Here is a 24,255-nt window from a genome sequence, read left to right as displayed (position 1 = left end):
GCTTTTTATGGTCCTTACTTCCTGGAGAGAGTAGTGGTCAACTACATTTTTTGTTTTTCATTATGTTCACAATAATATAATGTCGAAGGCAATTATACAAATAAAGCTTCATACAAACGGTTTCTTTGTGGTTTCACATTAATCCAGCACATTTACTATCACGGACAGATTTTACTACAGGCAGAACATAAGCATGATCACCTGAGACTCTGGCACCTGCTAAAAACATTCCTGTTCAGACAAACCTACATAGGAGCTGAGAAAGATGAGGTAATTTTAATCTGTTTTCATTTTTGGACTTTTGTATGTTTTGAAGCAGGGCTGTGGTTTTTTTCTTGATTTTACTGTTTTGTCTTTTTGTAAACTGCTTTGAGCACTTTTAAAATCAAGCGGTGTATAAATTTCATTAAATAAAAAATAAACTAAGAATTTTGAAAACGTATGTGCGTGTGTGTGTGTGTGCGTGCGCGCGCACGCGCGCACTCACGCACACACACAATATACATTAATCAATATACCACAGGCAGAGCTGCTAAATTATTTGCACAACTGAGTAAAAGAGAAGTACAGGATACTGGTCCGTAATCTCTTTCTGGATGCAAGAAGGCTGTAGCTAAAGATTTAACTCCCCATTGGGTAGAAGTGGGATTAAAAAACTGTTTTTGTAGAGGAAGGAAGCAAAATATGTGGGATTTGATGATAATGAGCTAAAAACTGCTTGGTAATAACAGAGCTATGATTATAGAATATTCGAAGGGGGGGATAGAAAAGCCACAGGGGAAATGTTTTGTTTATAACAACGTATGTTCAACCAGTGGATTTAAAATCAATTATAAAAATGAATATGCTCTGTCTCTCTCACTAACCTATATCCTTTGCCCAGTCACATACCCTCAGGTCGAAGCACCCAAAGGCCTGGAACATGAGTGTCCATCTTGCATGTCTCTTGCCTTGCTGATATCTTTAAATTGTCTACTTGTACCAGTGGTATAGAGATATCATCATATGGAATTGCTAGTTTCACAAGCCAGAGTGTTTTGAATTGTACATGCCTCTCTCTGAAAAGGGCACAAAACTCATGCAGGAGAGCAAATACTTAGCAGACCAATGACCCCAGTTTCTCCAGATAAAAAAAATCTCAGGTAGGCAGACTTGGAGAAAAATACTCTTCTTTAAGACCTTGAAGCAATGCTGCCAGTCAAAGCAGAGAATGCATGACAGACTTAATGGACTGTGGTTTAAGGCAGCTCCTTACAGTTTATATATCTCACAGACGTCAGAGCCAATTTGACAGCTGCGTACATCTCTGCCATTTGTCTGCTGCTGAGACTGAGAAGCACACGTAGCTTTGCCTTAGACTAACAAAAATCAATACTTTATGCGTGGCGGGGGTGGGTCGGGTAGGGAACGGAAATCAAACCCAAAAGGAAATACTGTCCAGGGTTATTAAAAATCACAAAGGCCTTGTGAATCTTTGCAACAAGCCCCCCTTTTAATGCAAGATACCTGAAACAGTGTGAGGAGCAGCAAGTGAGTTTACAAAGGCTTAATAAGAATCCTATCTGAAACAAATATTTCCACTCGACTCCCTAAATCAATTAGTTGGATTTATATAACTGCTTAGCCAAATCAACCACTTAGGAAAGTAACTCAGTCAGATGTGCATTTTCTATTTTGTTTAATTGACCCGAACAAAAAAAATGCTTAAAATCAAAAGTTTTTGGCTTTTTTCTTCTCCCTACAGAAAAACCTTCAGAATTACAAACGAACCAGGAAAGGATTTAGGGGACCTAGTGCAAATAGGAAGAGGGGCTTCCAGCAGAGCAATACAGTGGTACCTCAGGTTGCGAACTTAATTCGTTCCTGAGGTCCATTCTTAACCCAAAACCGTTCTTAACCTGAGGCGCACTTTCACTAATGGGGCCTCCCGCTGCCACCGGTGCGCTATTTCTGTTCTCATCCTGAGGTAAAGTTCTTAACCTGAGGTACTACTTCCGGGTTAGCGGAGTTTGTAACCTGAAGCGTTTGTAACCCGAGGTGTTTGTAACCCAAGGTTACAATATTCTCTGATATCTGGTGGTCACCCTGAACCTATCAGAGAATGGATAATTGAACCGCCACACTCAGAGCCCTTCAGGTCATTTTCCCTTTGGAGAAGTAGTAGTAGACAATTTCTCAGTGATGCTTCCCTTCTTAAAAAAAAAAAAAAAAGTTAAAAAAATGTTGTCAACAAAACAGTCTGAATTAACAAAAGTGTTTAGGCACACAATCTGTGCAGGAGCCTGGCAGTTACATACCTTAAGCCCTGAAGTGGGGAACCTTTTTCAGCAGAACAATGGGTGTGCCTTTGTTTGAGAGGCTACATTTCCACCATGAAAACAGACACATATCTCTATCCCCCTTCGAGGCAAGCAAGAGAAATGACCATGGTTCAGGAACTTTAGAGGAGAGTGTGGCACGGGGACAATGAGGGGTGTATTGTGTGTGGCGGACATGGGCTGGTGAGAGTTCCAGCCACTGGATAGAAAGTTCTGGAAAGATGCATTTTACTGTTGGGCCTGAGGTTTCCTCACCCCTGCCTTAAGCAAACAAACCCATCCTCCTTGGTCATACTAGGTCAACCAGGAGACCAGAAGTAGAGAAGGGATATGTGCTTCTCCTCAACTATACCTAGACCAGCCTGCTTCTCAGGATGCCCTGCCAACTTCTTCAGCTCTGTAGCCCCTGCCCTGCTCAGAACTGCTGTACACAGGCCTCAAGGTTTCATCAAACATGGTTAAGCAGCCCCAGGGGATTGTGGGGTGCTATCTGGGACCATCGACAAAATCAGCCATGCAATGAGGAAGAGACTGCAATGTTGTCACAAAACAGGAAATGAGTTAAAACGGCAAAGGGTGTTAAGTGTGCGTGACATACTTAGAGATAGTCAATACAGGGTGTGGGTGTGGTGGGATCTTATACTGTGGTAAATTCTGCCTGTCTTGGGCAAAGGAGGAACATAGGAAACTGTCATATACTGAGCCAAAACACTGGTCCATTAGTTCAATATCTTCTACATCCATGTTTATCGACCTTGAGTCCCAGTTGTTGTTGAATTACAGCTCCAATCATTGTCAGCCAGCTTAGCCCAGTGGTCAGGAATGACCAACAACATACAGAGACCCAAAGCTGAAGAACACTAGAATTTTTCAGACAGGGGTTTCTCCCAGTCCTACTGGAGATGCTAGGGACTGATCCTGGGCCTTATGTATGTAAACCAGATGTTCTCTGTACCACTGAGCTATTGCCATTCATCTCATGATAACAGTTGAATCCCAGAACTACAGTGGTGCCTCGCAAGACGAAATTAATTCGTTCCGCAAGTTTTTTCTTCTTGCGAGTTTTTCGTCTTGCGATGCACGGTTTCCCATAGGAATGCATTGAAAATCAATTAATGCGTTCCTAGGGAAACCGCCTTCAGACCAGGTCCGGGGACAGTCTGTCCCCCGACCTCTTCTGAAGGCTGGGGGGGACAAGGGCTTTTCTTCCCACCCCCAGCATTTTAAAAAACCCCGGGACAGCGGAGGACTTCTCCGCTGTCCGGGGCGATCTTAAAATGCTGGCGGGCGGCATTTTAAAATCGCCCGGGACAGCGGAGGACTCCTCCGCTGTCCGGGGCGATGTAAAAGCCCCTGGGAAGGCAGGCAGGGGGGACAAAGACTTTTGCCCCCCGCCCACCTTCAGAAGAGGTCCTGGACCTCTTCTGAAGGCGAGCGGGGGGCGAAAGTCTTTGCCCCCCCCGCCTGCCTTCAAAAGCCGTCCGGAACAGCGGAGAAAGGCGCTGCCTTTCTCCGCTCTCCCGGGAAGGCAGGCAGGGGGGAGCAAAGACTTTCGCCCCCCGCCCGCCTTCAGAAGAGGTCCTGGACCTCTTCTGAAGGCGAGCGGGGGGCGAAAGTCTTTGCCCCCCCCGCCTGCCTTCAAAAGCCGTCCGGAACAGCGGAGAAAGGCGCTGCCTTTCTCCGCTCTCCTGGGAAGGCAGGCAGGGGGGAGCAAAGACTTTCGCCCCCCGCCCGCCTTCAGAAGAGGTCCTGGACCTCTTCTGAAGGCAAGCGGGGGGCGAAAGTCTTTGCCCCCCCGCCTGCCTTCAAAAGCCGTCCGCGATAGCGGGAAGCTCTTCCCTGCTATCCCGGACTGCTTTTAAAATGCTGGCGGTGGGGAGCAAAGCCTTTCGGCCCCCGCCGGCCTTCCTGGACCTCTTCTGAAGGCCGGAGGGGGGGAAAGGCTTTGCTCCCCACCGCCAGCATTTAAAAGAGGTCCCCGGAGATTTCCCTATGGGCTTTCGTCTTGCGAAGCAAGCCCATAGGGAAATTCGTCTTGCGAAGCGCCTCCAAAACAGAAAACCCTTTCGTCTTGCGGGTTTTCCGTCTTGCGAGGCATTCGTCTTGCGGGGTACCACTGTAGTAGGTTTAGGAAATTGCTGCTCCCCACTGATTTTTTTAAATATTTAAATACTCATGCATGCCTCTCTTTCCTCCCATCCTTCCAATCTAGCCAGTTCCCGTGGGTCTCATCCTGCAAAAGTCCCATGGCTTCCACAATCTCCTGGATTGGCTATCAGCCCAAAACATTTACAAAATGGCTGTTGCTATCTTGAATGCATTTCCTCAGAAGAAAAGACTTGATTTTGGCAGAGTTCCTTTCGCGGGCATATGTGTTTCAGGATTGAGGCCTGCGTAGTTTCTGAATGCATTGTCAGAGGGCAGACTGACTGCAAGACAAGGCAGGGAATAATTAGCAGTTAACTCCCCAGAGAGATGGAGGGGAAAAACAAAGGAAAGAGAACCTCTGTTCTTCAAGCCATCATTCAGCTGTGTAATAACACTTTCTGAAGTGGGGATAACAGTTATTATATATGGTACACTGAAGCTCCATGAAGGCACAGTCCACAGAAAAGCTAACTAGGCCTTGCATTATTTTGTTTTTGTCTAACGAAAGAAAAACATTAGTTCTTTGGTGTACAACTTTTCTGCTCTGTGCACGTCAGCTGGGTAGAAATGATTTACAAAGATGCTTGTAAAATCCCAATCGCCAACAGATTCAGCCGTCTTCATATCCAGATTTGTATCCTCATTAGAGCCCTTTCATTCTAATTTTATGCCCCCATTTGAATAATGCTTTACTATTCATTTTGGCAGAGCAGGCTGTTCTTGCAGAATCTGAAGCAGCCGTGCTATCTAAAAGGACTGGTGAACTGAAAGAAGAAGAGGAAAGCCATTTCTCAGGTAGAAATGGTGTTCTTCTTTTGTTGATTCTGGTGCATTGCAATGATTAATTGATACTTCGGCAGCCCAGGAGAGGCAGCTCACGCGACTGCTCCCATAACACTAAGATCACACTCAAAAAAAAACATCTGCTGACATGGTCAAGGTGACCCTCTGTGGTTCAGGGTCAGAGAACCTGGCCAAACCACATTGGTGGAGGCTTTATAATCTACCTATCGTAAAATGGGAAGAGTGTGAGGTGCTAAGGCAGGGGGTGGGCAAAACTGTTGAGGAAGGCATTCCCTTGGGAAATAATCTGCATGGGATGTCGCATGCCGGTGCAGAGCTGAGCTAGTTGATCACAGATGGAGCCAGGGGCAATTTTGTTCTGGATTAATTAATCCAGAATAAAAAATGGTCCTGAATCTATCATCTCAGAAGTAAGCCCCATTGGGTTTAACACCTACTCTCTAAAAGAGCATTAAAAGAAAAGAAAAGTAACCCAAAACAGTGCATCAGATCAGTGCAACTGCTCGTCTGGAAAGCAAATTAAAGCAATTTCTTCTTCATTTTAGTGTGCTATATACATAACCCAGAGAACTAAGAAAAAGTGAAGGGCAAGGTAAGGAAGGAACACAAAGAATGGAACCCTGATAGGATGTATATTTACATGAAACTGCACAATACATTTCTTGCCCACCTAAGCAGGTTAGATGCTATGAATGTTTGGTCAAACTAAATCCTACTGCATTCAATGGGATTTACTCTCAGGTTAAGTGGAATTTGAACTGCAGCACAAGGCTTCCACCTTATGCACACTGACCTGGGCGTAAACCCCATTGAATATTGTGGGATTCACTTCTGGTAAGTATGCCTTGCATAAGACAGTTGGTGTAGAGTGGAATTCCATGCACGCTTTCCTGGCCGCAAGCCCACTCAACTCAATGGCCTTAATTCCATGCAAAATTGAAAAACAGGATCATGCTGTACTTCTACTGCTATATGTTCAACTTTCCCTGCTAATCTACAGAAAAAATGTCAAAGCTGTGTACAAACAACATTTTATTATAGAATCCATTAAGACTAGGTACTTGTTGTAGTTTCCCCCCCTACATAGTCCACACACAGTCTAGATCTACTGCATATTTTTTTGCCCCTGAAAAGCACTTCTTGAGAAATTGGTTTCACTCTGAAAATAAAAGCACATTGCAGATTTGAGTCTGCGTTTCCCCTCAATATGTCCATTTTAAAACAGATGTAGGTGGTTCTGACAATGGTGGGTGGGTTATCTACCCCTGCCCAGTGACACTGCAGGTGGGCATATACCAAAACTGCAATCACCACTTCCTCCTTCATTTACCTGAAGCGTGTGCAGGGAAGAAAAGGCATGGGTAACCTAATCAAGGGGAGGGTTTTCAAATGTGGCTGAACATGCATGAATCCAGATTGAAAAAAACTACATGTTTATGCTACGATCAGGTTAGTGTGTATGCAGCCCAGCCTTCCATTTACTTTCTCATTTTCAAAGCATTCTAGTCAGTGGCAAATCCACAAGAAAGACACTCCCATCTGTTAGTTGGATTGTGTATTTGAATTTAATTAGGGGGGTTTTGTGTGAAAATGCCTAGTGAGCAGACCAACAGACGTACAGAGAGCTTTGCCAATGCAAGTTGCAATTTAATTAGCAACAAAACAAATCTTTCTGGAATAGTTTGCTCCTGCTATGAGTTTGTTTCTGCTGTAATGTTGAATTACCAATCCACTTGGTGTTTAAAAAGCTTGTTACATCCCTCTTCAAGTGGCTGAGGAATGTATCTGCCCTACATAATTTATTTTAGTTGTACCAATGTAACAAACATCACTTCTCGCAGAGGATCCTGGGAATTGCAGTGTGGTGACATAAAACATTTCACTGGAGTCTTAACCCTGTTTTGGGGTGATACATAGTCTACAGCTGCATGTGAAGCTATGCCTGACTGAATCTCGCTTCAACAGTTCTTCTGAGTTATCTCGGCAAAGTGAGAGACTGAAATGCTACTCCAGTATTGTTTTTCTGCTGTCCAATGGTTTGACAAGAGAAATACCCCTCTCATCTTGAAGGCATCAATAGCCACAGCTTTCAGCTGTAGATCAGGAGGAATGCAGCCTGGGGGATCCATTTTAACCTGTCCATGGGATTTGACTGTTCCAACCCAACTATGTCATGCCCATATTCAACTGCCTCTCGCATCAACCACCTGCTTAGGTCCAAGCCACTTGTGATACATCAGGATTTGTTTATTTATTCATTTTTAAAAGCCCAGCTAATTATACACAAAATTATATATCCAAATTCACATGTGAAAAATGTATAATATGTATGAGTCAAGCCCTATTAGCAAAACCATTCAATGAAACCCCTTCATGGAAAAATCCATGCAGATAAGCTCCATGTCGAGATTTTCAGAAAATTCCATCCATACCTCCGATAGCCCCCACTTAGATTAAATAATCCAAACTCAGAAAAACAGTGGGAATCACACATAAAGTTCTTCTGCTTGAGTACAATGAAGTGCAGTTGTTTCATAATGCAATAAGACCTAGCCTGCCTTTCATTTCAACCAGAGTATAATTGGTGATAGTGAGTACAGAAGCACATAGCCATAATTATTCTTTCTGAGTATGTTGCTGCTAGAGAGAAAAAGATTCTACAGACTGTAATCTATTGTAACCATAACAATGGCCCCATCCTCTCATACGCCCCACAACTACTGGTGTGAAAGGAGGTCTAGGAGACCTATCCGCTGATAGCTATGGGTGAAGAATAAAATATAAGGTTACCAGACATCACCGGATTTACAAATCAGTCCCCATACAAAATCCATTGAAGTTGAAAAGTGTCCCCGGATTCATTGAAAAAAAGCTTTAATATAAGAGCCTGGGCAGAAGATACTATCTAAGGGTGAAGAAGGGTGAAGATACTATCTAAGGGTGAAGCAAATACTCTGCATCCACTTGGAGAAACATGACACATCTGATGCTACAGTTACACTCTTTGGTCATTGTCACTCTGATCTCCTAGACTGGCCATCTAGTGGTCAGAACACTCCTCTGCAGTGTGTGTCTGTGTGTCTGTGTGTGTGTGTGCGTGTAAGAGAGAGAGAGAAGGAATATGTACGTTAATGTGTACGAGTTAAGGTTTATGTATGAAAGCTCTTCGATTTTCTGAACTATATCCAATATGTGTCCTTACCGTTTCCCCATATAAGATTCTCTCAAGCTGTTACTTCTTATGAGCTTTATATGCAAACAATACGTTGCACTAATTTTGTTCGTTCTTCAACAAGTCTTTAACCGTGGTAAATTCTTAGAGGAGTAGACCACAACATGCTAAATTTCTTTTCCAGGCACCCAATGAACCACCTTCAGCACAGGACCAGATGAATATGCCCAACTCCACTGAAAGAATAAACTTGTGCAGATTTCCACACATTGGGGGGGGGGGGTGGAGCTGTCCCCAACAAGCGCAACAGCTTATGTCTTATAAATAAAGTAATGAGTCCAATAACATTTTACTAGTTTATTCACTGACACATGCCTATGATAGTCACATGCCCAGATTAATTTTCCTAAAAAGAAACCATTTCCCCCCTCAAAAAAAAAAAAAAAAGCTTTCCTGCCTAAAGAAAATATTTACCCTATTTAACTAGGTAAGTGGTTTTTACAAGACCATATTAAGCACTTGCTAAACTCAACCAGAGGTTCAAGGAAATATACTGGCTTAAGATATATACATTGCTTCTAAAAAAAATGTTCTGACCCCCTGCAACAAATTTTCAAGCTATCTGAAATTATTACATACAGGACACCCACCTGCACCCTGCCGCTTTTGAAAATGGCAAATAATCAAGATCAGAAATTTAAGTTTGAATCTGTACTCCTTGTGCAAACATCATCTGTAGACATGGATAGAGTAGCTTCTTTGCAATCACTCAAACAAGCAAAATAATTTTCACAACAAATATATTCACGAAACAAGTTATAAATAACACTGCTGTGGCCTCAGCTTGAAAACTCAGGCTCACACTTGCTTCTATGCATGTTTAGGCTGATATTCAATGCACACTTATCTGGAAATAAATCCAGCAGGCCGTGCTTAAAACATTTAGCTCAGCTGGTAGAGCATGAGACTCTTGATATCAGGGTCGTGGGTTTGAGCCCCACATTGGGCAAAAGATTTCTGCATTGTGGGGGAGTACCCTTGTGGTCCCTTGCAGAGTTTTAGGATGAGGCTGAAAATATACTGGCTGCAATGAAACCAATGTAAGACAAAGGGGGTCATGCATAACTTGTATACCCAAGTTAAAGTTAGAATCATAAAATCATAGAGTTGGAAGAGACCACAAGGGCCATCGAGTCCAACCCCCTGCCAAGCAGGAAACACCATCAGAGCACTCCTGACATATGGTTGTCAAGCCTCTGCTTAAATACCTCCAAAGAAGGAGACTCCACCACACTCCTTGGCAGCAAATTCCACTGTCAAACAGCTCTTACTGTCAGGAAGTTCTTCCTAATGTTTAGGTGGAATCTTCTTTCTTATAGTTTGGATCCATTGCTCCGTGTCCGCTTCTCTGGAGCAGCAGAAAACAACCTTTCTCCCTCCTCTATGTGACATCCTTTTATATATTTGAACATGGCTATCATATCACCCCTTAACCTCCTCTTCTCCAGGCTAAACATGCCCAGCTCCCTTAGCCGTTCCTCATAAGGCATCATTTCCAGGCCTTTGACCATTTTGGTTGCCCTCCTCTGGACATGTTGGGGAGGGGGGAAGCATGTGGAATTTACTCAGAATTACTATTCTATTTTCAGAGACAATTCTTGATTTCGATTCTTTATAGAGACCTTACTAAAAGTGGATTGTTTTATCCACGCTCCAACAACCACCCTCTCCATCCAAATTATTGCCATTTGTTAGCTAAGTGATATGTGAAGGGCATGACATTTTGCAGGGGCGTAGGGAGAAAGCTGGGAAAATCCAACTGCATGAAAGCTAATCTCTAGTACAGCTATGCTGGGTTCCTCCCGTGTGATGCTGGGTGATTTAAGCATATTCAGAATCAATTCTAACAATCAAATAAACTCATTGTAAGATTCCAAACGGAAATACCACAAGGAAGGAAAGTTGGTCCTCTAAAACTGTTGGTTAAAGAAATGAAGTTCAATGGTAGGGTTTAAAAGCTAGATGGTGGAGGAGAAAAAAATACCCATATATATAGGCCTGGCATCAGCAGATGGCATCAAGCTGCCATGGTCTGAGGTAGGTTGGGATAAATGAATCAGTCTGTCTCTGGCCCATGATTGTTTCTCATGTGTTCATTCATTTCTATTCCCTTCTGTTTCCATCTTAAACTCTGGGTTGTTGTTGTTGTTGTGTTAAAAAAAATACAAAAGATTTGCATTTAAATATGTATTTTAGCACACTACATATTTAAATATTTTATATTAAAAGTATTTTATTTTATTTTATGTGCTATCATAATAAAACATATTTAAATTTAAAAATTTATTTTTAATGCATATTTTAACCTAGTGTATTCCTTTCTAAACACATTGAATGTGTTATTTTTATGCATTTTAGAACATGTTCCGAGCTGAGACATATATCACAAATGTTGGAGATCATAGAATCATTGAATTGTAGTGTTGGAAGGGACCATGAGGGTCATTTAGTCCAACCCTCTGCAATGCAGGAATCTTTTGCCCAACACAACTCACAACCCTGAGATTAAAGGTCTCTACTTGAAAGATGATCGCATGTATTAGTTTCAATCTATATATAGGTCTGGGTGGTGCTAATTAGTTCAGTCTGCTTAAAAATGTGGGCCAAACCACAGTCTCTGCCATCCCTAGCATTAGGTCCCTGACACTTGCCCTGGGCTACCAGGCAGCTAGGTCTTGTTCCCCACAATGCCCAAAGTGTAGCATCACTTACAAACATTGTGGGAACTAAATGGCAGCTAGATCCAGCCACCTAATGCTGCTCTGAGCATTGCTTCTGCTGCCATCCGCCATCACTGCCAGGTAAAGCCACAATCCCTCAACAGAGGGCACTTGGGCAACTTAGGGCATCTTTGCCCAGGGACCCCTCAAATCTTACACAAGCCTTGTAAAGATGGCCTTCCAAAACCTTTATTTGTCTGAATATCACATGAGCAGCGCTACTGTGAAGTACTGAAAAGCAGGCAGAATTTAAGATCATTAACTACAAGGGATATGCAAAACATGTCTCTTTATTTCTATGGATTCTGCCACCTTCCTCCATGCTGAACTTCATCACTGCCTGGTTCAGAATACAAATACAGGACACAAATCTGCCTGGCTTGTAACGCTCAGATGAATTATGAATCAACTGTCATTTCCCCCAGAATTTTAACAGCTCAGGGGAGAAAGAGAGATTCGGCACGTATGCAGAATGGGTCTTTGGTTGAAAGCCTAGTTTTTGTCCAAGACTTTGGAAAGGCATCCAAACGACTGAGATAATGCACAGCACTGCAATGCACACCACATGGTCAGTAGAGAGACCAGACTAATGGAGGTGTAGCAGAGGGGCCAAGACCAGGGAATCCAGCCCCTTCGGTTCCCCCATTGTGTGAGCTATGAATATCTGAAGAGGGCTTATCTCGGGAAATGGAAACACCCGACTCAGGGCAGTGAGCAAGTCTAACCTGTATGGCATATGGGCAGGAATGGGGAGTCTGTGACACTGACATTGTTAGGACTCCAACTCCCATCAGCCTGAGCTGTAACAACAATGATCAGGGATGAGGGGAGTTAGTAGCAAACAGGCTGAATCCACAAATGACATCCATCCAGTTGCCAACTCAACACCTTCTGCAAGCCTGAGTCTTGAGAGGTGCTCATGTTCTACATTAGCCAGAGCATATTCTGTGAGCCAGCAAGGCTCAGTAAGGAAACAACAAAAATGTATGAACAGAATGATGCTTCCATAACCGGCTCACTCCATTGGTTCTTACTAAAGGGGGAAACCTTTCTCACTGACTTAAGGAAAGCATTTTTTATAGTAAGTAAGCCTCCTTGAAAATAAACACTAGAGGAGATACATTTACTATGCCCTAGTTAAATTAGTCGTGAATAATTACAGTGTACTGTTGATCACATAACTGAAATAGCAAACACTGAATTGCTACATTGCTGAATTAATCAAGGGAGAGTGGGCTAATTAAGAGTAGGAAATCTGCTGGTAAGGCAGTTGAATAAAATGTGTCTGAAGGTCAGTTTTAGAAGGTCTTTTCGCAAAGCAGCTTTCTCTCTTCATTAGGGTTGTAGAAAAAAAATGATAACTTTGCCTAAGAGAACAAGAAAACCATCATAAAGCCTATACACAGTTTGTGGAGTAGGTGAAGATTGTGTGTGTGTGTTTGCTTGCCCACCCACCATGCCTTTCCACAATTAAGACTTCATATATCAAGCAAATGCATGAAGAAATTAATTTAAAAATTGTCCAGTAGCACCTTAGAGACAAACTAAGTTTGTTCTGGGTATAAGCTTTCGTGTGCATGTGTGTGTTACCTTAATCGTCTTCAAACATTCTGCAACGCTTGTCATACAAGCAACCACACACACACACACACACACACACACACACACACAAATGTATGTCTCTTCTAAAATCCGAGTTGCAATAATCCCCGATGAGGATGGGAGCAGTTCTGCTCTCCCCTGTCTGCCATGAGGCTGAATGCACTCTCCCTAATTCCCTACAAAACCAGCAAGCACAGCAGGGGCTTAGTAAAGAAGGTGAGCTTCCAGCATGAGACCCTCAAATGTTTTTCTCAACAATTCAGGGTAAGGGGCTTCCCCGCCCCCTTTCTTTTCTCCAAACCCTGGATGCTGAGTCATGTATCTGCAGGGCCTTAACATTTAGAGTGGTACCTCGGGTTACAGACACTTCAGGTTACAGACTCCACTTACCCAGAAATAGTACCTCGGATTAAGAACCTTGCTTCAGGATGAGAACAGAAATCGCACAGCGGCAGCAGGAGGCCCCATTAGCTAAAGTGGTGCTTCAGGTTAAGAACAGTTTCAGGTTAAGAACGGACCTCCAGAACTAATTAAGTTCTTAACCCGAGGTACCACTGTATTGTATCTTGATCCAGGCTCTCCCTAGTTTCACATACAGTGGTGCCTCGCAAGACGAAATTAATTCGTTCCGCAAGTTTTTTCTTCTTGCTAGTTTTTCGTCTTGCGATGCACGGTTTCCCATAGGAATGCATTGAAAATCAATTAATGCGTTCCTAGGGAAACCGCCTTCAGACCAGGTCCGGGGACAGTCTGTCCCCCGACCTCTTCTGAAGGCTGGGGGGGGGGAACAAGGGCTTTTCTTCCCACCCCCAGCATTTTAAAAAACCCCGGGACAGCGGAGGACTTCTCCGCTGTCCGGGGCGATCTTAAAATGCTGGCGGGCGGCATTTTAAAATCGCCCGGGACAGCGGAGGACTTCTCCGCTGTCCGGGGCGATGTAAAAGCCCCTGGGAAGGCAGGCAGGGGGGACAAAGACTTTTGCCCCCCGCCCGCCTTCAGAAGAGGTCCTGGACCTCTTCTGAAGGCGGGCGGGGGGCGAAAGTCTTTGCCCCCCCCGCCTGCCTTCAAAAGCCGTCCGGAACAGCGGAGAAAGGCGCTGCCTTTCTCCGCTCTCCCGGGAAGGCAGGCAGGGGGGAGCAAAGACTTTCGCCCCCCGCCCGCCTTCAGAAGAGGTCCTGGACCTCTTCTGAAGGCGGGCGGGGGGCGAAAGTCTTTGCCCCCCCCCCGCCTGCCTTCAAAAGCCGTCCGGAACAGCGGAGAAAGGCGCTGCCTTTCTCCGCTCTCCTGGGAAGGCAGGCAGGGGGGAGCAAAGACTTTCGCCCCCCGCCCGCCTTCAGAAGAGGTCCTGGACCTCTTCTGAAGGCGGGCGGGGGGCGAAAGTCTTTGCCCCCCCCGCCTGCCTTCAAAAGCCGTCCGCGATAGCGGGAAGCTCTTCCCTGCTATCCCGGACTGCTTTTAAAATGCTGGCGGTGGGGAGCAAAGCCTTTCGGCCCCCGCCGACCTTCCTGGACCTCTTCTGAAGGCCGGAGGGGGGGAAAGGCTTTGCTCCCCACCGCCAGCATTTAAAAGAGGTCCCCGGAGATTTCCCTATGGGCTTTCGTCTTGCGAAGCAAGCCCATAGGGAAATTCGTCTTGCGAAGCGCCTCCAAAACAGAAAACCCTTTCGTCTTGCGGGTTTTCCGTCTTGCGAGGCATTTGTCTTGCGGGGTACCACTGTATTCTTTCGGGACCCAAAGAACATCCACCCAGCCCAGAGCATGGCAATAACAGTGAGGGGTTTTTTTGGTGGTAATTATGTTATTATGTAATTATGTAATTATGTTCTCCCCAAATAGAATTGCCTGGCACCTGCTATAATGTATTTTCACCACCAGGGGGGAAATCTCTTCTCCTCTACCAGGCCTTTAAAAATAGTTTTTAACAGTTTAATATTATTTTACAGTACTTAACTCTGACTTTGAACTTATCACCTCTCTTCTTTTTTTTTGCCTGTTCTGAATCTCCAAACGTTCAGCTTCATTAGATGACCCAGGGTTCTAATGTAATGAGAGAGGGAGGGATTTCCAGCCTAATTCTTGATATGTTTTCAGCAAGAAAACTGAGGGTGGCAATTTTATTGCATTTGAGGGGAGGGGGTGCTAGAAAATGGAGAAGCGCAGCTCCAAAAGGTGGATTTCACAGAGACGCAGCTGCTGTGTTTTGTTGGATATCAGTAATCGTCTTAATCAGTCTGACTAGTGGCAAAAGTCTTCAAACACCTGTGCTTTTGTTAATCCAGGACACCCCAAAGGTTGTTGAGCTTTTTTGAAATCCTAGTAATTTCCTGGAAAATCAGGACGTATGGCAACCCTATATTAATCTCTAAGTTAATGACAGGTGATGGGGGTGGGGTGGGGGTGGGAGCAGTATTATACAGACATTGTTGCTTATAGTACACATGCTCATTTTCCCCTGTAGCATAAATATCTCTGATCAAACAGGTTCTGCAAGTTTTTGCTATGTTTCAAAGGTTAGAGTGGGACAAAAGGAAATGGCTACATAATGACAGGTAACAATGCTCTATCAAACCATCTTCAACTATCTTAAAAACCACTGTCTGACTCCACCCTTCCTAAGCAATAAACCTCTCAGCATTTAAATCCTTAAGGCCTGCTGACATGCACCCCTTGCCTGCAGTTCACAATTCATTTATTATTAAGGTATCCTCTCAACAGGTGAGCTAGAGGTGCCTAGAAAGTCAATGAGGTAACTGGGTCTTCAGAAAAGAGACATTTGACCTTCACTAAATGATAATAAAGTACCAGCGTGAGAAATAATGACACAAACACAGCCACACACAATATACATATGCCGTAGATACACAGAGAACCTCTCAGTGTCGCATTAACTCCACCCAAAACTTTCGCTTCTTGCCTTTGCTTGACCGCTTAATGGAATACAGTGCATTAATAATTTCTCCTATAAATATTAGTGCAATTCAAATGGCTCCTTATGTCATATGAATCATTCTGGCTTTATGAACCAGTTAAGATCACAGGGATAGAGGGGTTGAGTACCAGTCTCTTTTCACAATATATCTTGAATTTTCTACTCACTGTTTCATATCAATTTTCTTTTTCTTTTTTTTAGTGACTCTTGAAAAATGTGGGCTGACTGATACGTGCAATAATAATAATCAGGCAAATTACAGTGTACAGTAATCATCAACATTCCATCTTTTAAGTTTTGTCTGTTGTTATAATAGTCTCCTCTGTTTTACATGCATTATAAAATGAAATAATAAAAAAGCTTTAACCCCCCCCCCCCCAAATCCCATCAACAGAAGTCCTTATTTCCACTTCATAGTAGTGTTAGAAGTGACCAAGGGGCCCATTTGTAGCAAGACAGGAGATGGCATTGTTCCAGAGACAACCAGGGCGGCATCTTGTCATTTCCAACCTTTCCGTGACCTTCTAATTCTTTGCTGCATTAACAGCTGAAAAAGTAAATGGCGAAACGTAACAAATGTTCCATTTGATAATGTTTAAATAGACATTGCCAGAAAAGATAATGCTTACTTGAATGGAGCATTCTTGAAGCGAACACTATTAATGTACCTAATCTGGCTTTGTGCTCCCTTCAAAAAGAGGATTCTGTGCTTGTATAGCACATCCCTAAGGACTTCCTTCTCCAGTAATTCATTGCCTTATAAAAGGGATGGCTGCTAGGTAGAATAATGGTAGAATAACTGTATAACTTTGTATTTGATTATTTATAGTTCCCCAGCGGATGGATTTTTGTTCCAGGACACGTTAGGCCTGGAATAAATCATATATCTAGCACTTGGACTTTTAAAACGCTTTTCATGTTTTTCTTCTTTTTCAGCCTGTTTTCTGGTGGGAACCAAAGGAGATCCAATAAGACTAGTGAAATTTCTCAGGCTTGCTTCAGAGATTTAAATGCAATTTGCCATGGTGATCTCCGTTAAAAAACAACAGCAACAAACCAGCACTGACAACAAACAGCAATAGTTGGGAATAAATGGTGAGTTGGACGTGCTGCTGGAACCATTTCAATGTAAGTCACATTGGGCACAGTGGTCCCACCAGTGGAGGAATTCTCACCTTATTTCTCTACCACACCAGCCTCCCTCAACCTGGTACCTTCCCAGATTGTGTTGGACCCTAACTTCCATCAGACCCAGCCAGCTTGGCCAATAGTCAAGGATTATGGGATTTGTAGTCCAACAGGACATGGAAGAAGAAATGTTGTACCCTGTACACTTGACAACTTGCAGCTGAATGGTAAGTTCCTAAAACTATGATGGTAGAAGAAGAGAAAGCAGCTGAATCTTTTCCTCTCTGTTCCGTCTCTGGCCTTTTCACCCTTAACCTTCAATAGCAAGAAATGGTTGAGAGGAAATCCTCCTCCTTCAACGGCAACAACAGTAAAGCCGTCAAATAAAATTCATCTGGAAATTATATACTGCACAGCATCTCTATATTAGTTCTTAAATGTGACCTGGAGTTTAGAAAAATAGCTCAGTCAGTGGATCATAAGACTCTTAACCTCAGAGTCTATGATCAGCTTCAATATTATTCATTTTTCCAATTACATAATGTAGCCATTAGCTAAACAATAAATTCCAAAAAAATATTTCTACTAAGAAATGTAAACACAGCGTCTTTGCCAACATTTATGTCAGCTAAGATGAAAAAGAAAGGCAGATTTCATTTTAAACAAGAAAAATCAATTGCCAAAATAGCAAAACAGTGGACGACTGATGGTGCACTTGCTAAATATGTGGGTTATCAATTTCCCAGCATATCATGGACAACTGGAAATGCCAGATTAAAACTAATACTAACTGCCAAGGCCAGGAAATGAGGCAGTGGCCAAAAAGCTTGTGACTATTTACTAAATGAAATTAAAAGTAGTAAAGTTTATGAATGAAACAGCAGCAGCAATAATATAGCAGTTTTGTTATTCATACTGCTTCACATTTATTATCTCAAAGAGCAAAGGTAAACATGTTGCTATAAGAAAAAATTCCAAAAGTCCATATTCAGATATTCTTTTTATTAGCTCATACAAAAGATAACAAAATACTGTTCACTACTGTTTAGTGTTCCCTAGAACTCTTAATAAAACTAGATGCTTAAAACCCTGGCCAAGATGGAGGTGGGAAAAGGTTCCTGGTGTTTTTTACTGCATCCATATCTGCATCTGGTAACTTTTAAGATGGAGTGTGGGATGAGCTAGCAGACATTCAAAGGAAGTGCTTTCAGGTTCCAAGCTGCACCGTGGCCTTCTGGGAAGAAGAAACACATAATGGCTGAGTCCCCCATGTCTGCAAATACAGCAGCCAACTGTTACTCAGTTCTGCTTCCATCCTTGGGCAAAATAGATCGGTTCCTTTAATAGATTGAAAACAGGAACAAAGAGAAACCATGTATTTCAAAGGAGGTAGATATTTTAGGTGTGATGCCAGGTAAAAACTAAAGTCAATAGTAGCCAAATTGGGTAGCCTTACCAACCACTAGGCTAAGCTACTCAATTTGGCTTCTCTAACTGCTAGGAAAATCTACCAAGAACTTCTTGGTTCCCAATTCATTCTCTTAGAGACACCATGCTACACCAGGTCTCAAAAGGACTGCACTTTTTCTGAACCCAATAGGATCTCATGAAGTTGTTTCTCAAGTGCCTAACAGGAGAAAGGCAGGTTATAATTAGAGTAAGTTCTGCTGAAACCAAAGAACTAATTCCAGAGCAAATGGCTGTGGTCCAGCCCCCATGCACACATGTCAGGCACTCCAAGTATTGTCTATGGCAAGAGGAAGGGGGAAGCTTTTGTGCAGTACAAAGCTGTCAAACAGGGAGAGATCCATGCTCACACAGAGCTCTGGATTACGGCCAATGCATTTAGGATCAGGGTGTCAAAAAGATTAAATCATTCCATCGATTTTATTTTTAATTGTATGGCACAGCCTCAAAAAGAAAAGAAAAAGCCCTGAGTCATGCTCACATTCTGCTGTCAGGTGCCCAGTGCTTTGTGTTTCACTTTGACATTTTTGCCTCGTAAATTAAGCTTTAGTAGAATTTAGTCTTTCCAGTAAAATACATCCTTGGCAAAATACCAGGAGAGATTTCAACCTCAAAATATTAAGTATAATATACAGTGGTACCTCGCAAGACGAATGCCTCGCAAGACAAAAAACTCGCTAGACGAAAGGGCTTTTTGTTTTTTGAGCTGCTTCGCAAGACGATTTTCGCTATGGGCTTGCTTCGCAAGATGGAAACATCTTGCAAGTTTGTTTCCTTTTTCTTAACACCGTTAATACAGTTGCGACTTGACTTCGAGGAGCAACTCATAGAACGCGGTGTGGTAGCCTTTTTTGAGGTTTTTAAAGACTTTGGTGATTTTTGAAGCTTTTCCAAAACTTTCCTGACACCGTGCTTCGCAAGACGAAAAAAATCGCAAGACGACAAAACTCGCGGAACGAATTAATTTCGTCTTGCGAGGCACCACTGTAAGTATATGGAGGAGGGATAATGATTACAACAAAGCAGGTGGGATTTTTAGGAAATCAAGTCCAAAAAGTGTCTTGCCATCATCATTACTGGTACCATATTCAGTCTACTTGCACAGTTTTTACTGAAGCAAATGTGAAACTATAGCTGCAAATGGGGCGCCACGGCAGTTGTTTCTATTACACCCCTAAGAGTAGGCACGTTGATACACGTGGAATGGATGTGAAACTTCTCCACCTTGGACAGAGAGGCCTGATCCAATACAGAAATTCAGCAGCAAATGCTTTTAAGGAATGGTGAGCTATTCCTTCCTTGATGAAGCAAAAATACTATGAAAAAAGAGTGCCAGCTCTGCAGCACTGGATACCTACGCTCTGTGTTTCCATGCTGAGAAACACATTTGCCTTCAAATGGTCTGTAGACTCGAAACTGAAACATCATTAATCTTAAGCAACATGCCACCAGGAAGTCTACGCTAGACTGGGAAGGCAGCTTAAGTTTGGGGTGGTTTTTATCTAGTGTCTTCGGTTTTTATAACTGGCATTTTCAGCTTAGCACTAAAACAGGAAGCAGGAAATCTGTGGACCAGATCATACCAGTGACCTTGCTCTCTTGTTTCAGCCTAACCACTTCTCTGGCTTTGACAGCTATCCCTGGCTCCAGTTTTCTGCTGTATTTGTGCCAGCTCTGTTTTGACATCCCTCATCCACTTTCACATTCGACTCAAGGGAATCCTTCACTCTCCACGTGCTCCTGCCTCCTCATCACAGCAATAGCTCTGTTCAGATTTTGTGTGCACTAAATATGCAAAGGAAGAGTTCTAGAGGCTCCCCATGCATTTTAGAACCCTTGAAATACGGGTTCAAAAGCACATGAGTAGAAGAAGCAGCCCACTTTGAGAAGCTGCTCTCCAGCTCCAAGAGGCGGGCCAGAACAACAAAAAGGGGGCAGAGGCAAAGCACTCATTCTTGCAGCCCCACCTTGCTTCTTGGCTGCACACACAATGGGAACATGTGAAGGGGACTTGTACCAGTTCTTTGTGTGGCAAATCCAACCCCACTCGCCCTCCAGTACTTTTAATTAAAATGTGGCCACTCCTTTATTGACGTGGCCTGAATCCTCCCTTGCGTTCATACACAATTACACAAAAACTCTCCTTTGCTTTATGTGTACAATTAATTCCTCTTACCCTCAGACTGTGCTTTACAGCTGCCCTATTCCTGATCAAACAAAAAACAGCTGGACAAACCTGATAATATGTTCAACATGGGGGTGGGGGTGGGGCACCTGGGCCCACTGCTTGCTCAGCTCGCCAACCTCCCTACAAGACACTTTACTTGCCCAGCCAAGAAATAATCCCAGCTTCTCCCACCTATTTTGTGTCCATTTTCACCTCCCACCCTGTCATCCATGCCTCCTTCTCCCTGCTCCTTTTCCAGAACCACCCTCCCTTGCTCCCAAACCATGGTAACCCACCTGCATCTTCCCCCTCCCACATTGCAACTAGTAAGCACCCTCTTGACCTTATGCCAAATTACAAAGCCACCCCCCTCTATTCTGCAACCCCTTTCATTTTCGCCCCATTTCCATGCCTCCTCCCTCCTCCTTTTTTGCAACTCCCCATTGCACTCCTCATTTTTACTGTCATCCCTTTTCCCTCCCCAATTCTTCCAACTAGCCATTGCACACAGACCACCCCCATTTCTATGCCTCCTCTTATTCTGCATCCCACTTTGCATTTATATACGTTACTAAATCTTTTAAGATGAATATAATCTTAAGTGCAAGCCTGTCAATTCAGTTCTGTACTGGTGAGTACAGCATTTACTTGTGTGAGACTGAAACTGAAGTGCTATGCCGACATATTTAGGAGTAAGCCCCACTGAACTCAATGGCACTGGCTTTTGAGTAGACAAATATAGGATCCTGCTATGAATTACAGTTCTGCAGGACTCTTTATGAAACTCGCTCATCTTATTCTTCCACATAATGAAGGGCTCAGGCATTGATCCTTGGAATAATCTGAAATCTACATAGCAACCTAATCCAAACAACATTGCTACATCCTCCTGCCATCCATTTTAAGACTCGCTTGCTCTGAGAGTCAAAGGGGAAACATCCAGTTCAGAAAATGACATTTTCAGAGACATCTGAGATCCAGTATTTCTCTGGGTTAGAAATTCTGCTTTCATCATGAAAAGAACTCCACACACTCACTGCAAATAAAAATAAATAAAAGCAGGCACTCAAAGTAACTCTCTGTGTTAGTTCCATGTAGCTTTGGCAGGAACTAAACAAAAACTCATTACCAGAGGCACTTCAGGAGGCATTTGATCGTAAGGTGGTGCCAGCAGAGCATCACAGAGCACAAGAACTCTTAGTGCAAAAATTGCCCAAGTAATAAACATCAAAGCCCGCTTCTGAGTGTTTGTCACAGGTTGTTCTGACACTCTGAAGGGAGCAAGATGGAGGAACAGAAAGAGAGCACACAAAATTGTTTCTTTTAGGATGAGTGCCCCTTACTTCAAAATATCCCATATCCACACAGCTGAATAGGATCTCCTCTTCTAGGTTCCTGCCATCCACCCTCACAATGAAATCAACAGCCATGGGTGCCTTCCTTCCTTGCTGCACTGCTATTCTGGGGTGCTGTTTTGTTAGCTTTGTTACCAGCTAGCTTATGGTTGTATTTTTGTGATTTTAATAGTTTTGGGTTTGTTTTGTTTTAAAGGCGGTATTTATGTAACCTGCCCTGGGACCATTCACTAAAGGATGGGCTCTTAATTACAAAGAGAAAAGGTGTCTCTAATTTCATAGACTTTGATCCAGCCATACTAGTCCAACATTTCCATTCAACTCTGCCAGGCCTTCTTTACACCTCTCCAATGCTTATCCTAGTGGGGAAAGTCCCATTGCACTCAGACTTACTTCTGAGTAGACATAGAGTTCTAAGGGACCACCAGGGTCATCTGGTCCCACCCCCTCAAGTGCAGGAATCTTTTGCCCAATGCCTAGACTTGCGCTGCTAAAAGAGCACTTTTTTAAAATGAGCCAGTTGTGTGGCTTATCACTCCCACCTTCTCACTGGTCTGCCACCATCCTCACAAAGGAACTTAAGAGCACCAGAGCTCCATTGCTGTGGTGTGTTTTGGCAGCAATGGGGGCAGGAACTGGGAGTCTGGCTGGGGACTGCCAAGTGCTGATTGTTTATGAAGGTGGCCCTGGAAGATTCTGATCCAAACCAGGCTGGCAGCGCTTCCTCTGTGGCCTTGGGGCAGCATGAGGCCAGGTCACTGCAGGGTGGCATCTGGCGTGATAAGCATGCACAAGGGAAGTGGATGCAAGAGGTTCCTGCTCCTAACTCTGGCTCCACTTTCTTTCCCCCTCCATGCCCAGCTGCACCCTGCTGCAAGTAGCACACTGGATATCAGGCAGGCAGCCTGGCTTTCTATGGCAAGGAGAAGCAGGCAGGGGCAGGTGAATGGAGACAGTGATGAGGATATTCTGGTTGGGGGAGGGCAGAATTGGAAAATTAAAATTCAAGGGTACTTTGCATCAGAACATTTCTCAGTGCCCTGGAGGGTGTTCAAATTTAGCATGCTTATTTTACTCACGTTTAGTAAACTGCTAGGCTCGCCGCCGGACACCCATTCACTGCTACTAATGAACTTATGGATTGGGGAACAAATCACGGAAAAACAAAGCAAACTGCAAAATGTTTTGTTTGGGAAAACTTTTTGCCCCGTATCACTCATCCAAGCAGAGGAAGGGACACTTCTGGTGGATGAAAGTGTCCCCTCCTGTTGGTGATGCTGGATTCCAAATCTCTCTCTATCTTTCTCCTCTTTCTCCATTGCTAGTAATGCCATTGAAGGACGAACCAGGAAACAGGAGCAAAGAGCAAGACAGAAGTCAGGAATGAAGGGCAACCAAGGACACAGGGATACACCAGAATTCAGGAAGACCTTATTCCTTGAGAGCAAGGCTTTAGCAGGCCATCTGACCGAAATACCTTCCTGCCCAGGAAAATCCCTAATAATCCTAGCAAGGGTTCCAGTTTGGTTGGAGTAGCCCGCCGCCAAACAAACAGCTAGGGTTAATCCAAGACCAGGTGCTTAAAATATTTAAATAAAAATTGCAAGCAAGGAAGTGGCATTTTCTTTGTCCAGAGCTGTCAGTTTGTCTATTTATTTATCTATATTTGGCACCAAATGATATTAATTTATTGCCAAATAAAACATAAGCACTGGCAGCCTGCTGAGGCAAGCACATTAGACAGGATTCTATTTCATCAAGGCAAATGGTCTCACAGAGCTGCCAGCAAAACAAGTGAACTAGGCATTCCATGTCAAAAAAGAAAAGAAGAAAGAAAATCCCAAAGCCACTTTTCTATATGCAACTAATAAATGCAACGGAATAGAACAAAAGAAAAGAGAAGTTTTAGCATTAGAAACTTCTGCTACTCTTTCATACATCTCAGAAATGCTGGGAATCAAATCAGCTAGCCAGCTGTAGCTTTTAAAAGATCCGAGTGTGATTCACATGAATACAATGTCATAGGGAAATGGCAGATGTGAAGAAAAGCACATGGGGTTTTTCAAAAGGAAGGAAGAACTTTTTTTATCAGAACCAGCCTTTAAATATGCCTTCTTCTTCTGTTTCTTATGCTTCATTGAATAAAAAATGAATTTAAAAAAAAAAAACTGAGCATGAGCTAGCCAAATGGTACTTTTGAATCTTATTAAACACGTGTGCAAATTCCATTTATTTCAGTAAATGTTTAAATCTTTGTGTTCAGTGGCAGAATATCTTTGAACACCAGCTAGAAGGGACAGAAAGCCATTTCATTAATGCTCTCTTTGTGGGCTTCCAGAGGCAATGGAACGGCGGCTATTAAAAACAGACTGCTGGATTACCTGGA

General features: G+C 43.4%; 1 protein-coding gene and 1 long non-coding RNA gene across 18 annotated transcripts in view; one reads left to right on the top strand and one right to left on the bottom strand.

Annotated features, from left to right (window-relative positions):
• The window catches only part of KCNMA1 (potassium calcium-activated channel subfamily M alpha 1), a 561,760-nt gene that overhangs the window by 311,375 nt on the left and 226,130 nt on the right, over positions 1-24,255 (bottom strand). The gene's annotated exons all lie outside the window — the stretch shown is intronic.
• LOC308478258 lies at positions 127-23,489 on the top strand. Of its 3 annotated transcripts, XR_013986986.1 has the most exons (6): positions 127-270; positions 5,175-5,261; positions 5,816-5,862; positions 16,689-16,847; positions 16,949-17,107; positions 23,195-23,489. It is a non-coding gene; the product is annotated as an uncharacterized lncRNA (long non-coding RNA). The 3 variants fall into 3 exon arrangements; XR_013986985.1 differs by lacking the exon at positions 5,816-5,862; XR_013986987.1 differs by lacking the exons at positions 5,175-5,261; positions 5,816-5,862 and having other exon boundaries at positions 128-270.

This window comes from Podarcis pityusensis, assembly GCF_964106645.2.
Source record: "Podarcis pityusensis genome assembly, chromosome: 5".
NCBI classification, from domain to species: Eukaryota; Metazoa; Chordata; class Lepidosauria; order Squamata; family Lacertidae; genus Podarcis; species Podarcis pityusensis.
Note: the sequence above shows the minus strand (reverse complement) of the source record. Positions and strands in the feature narration are given on the sequence as shown.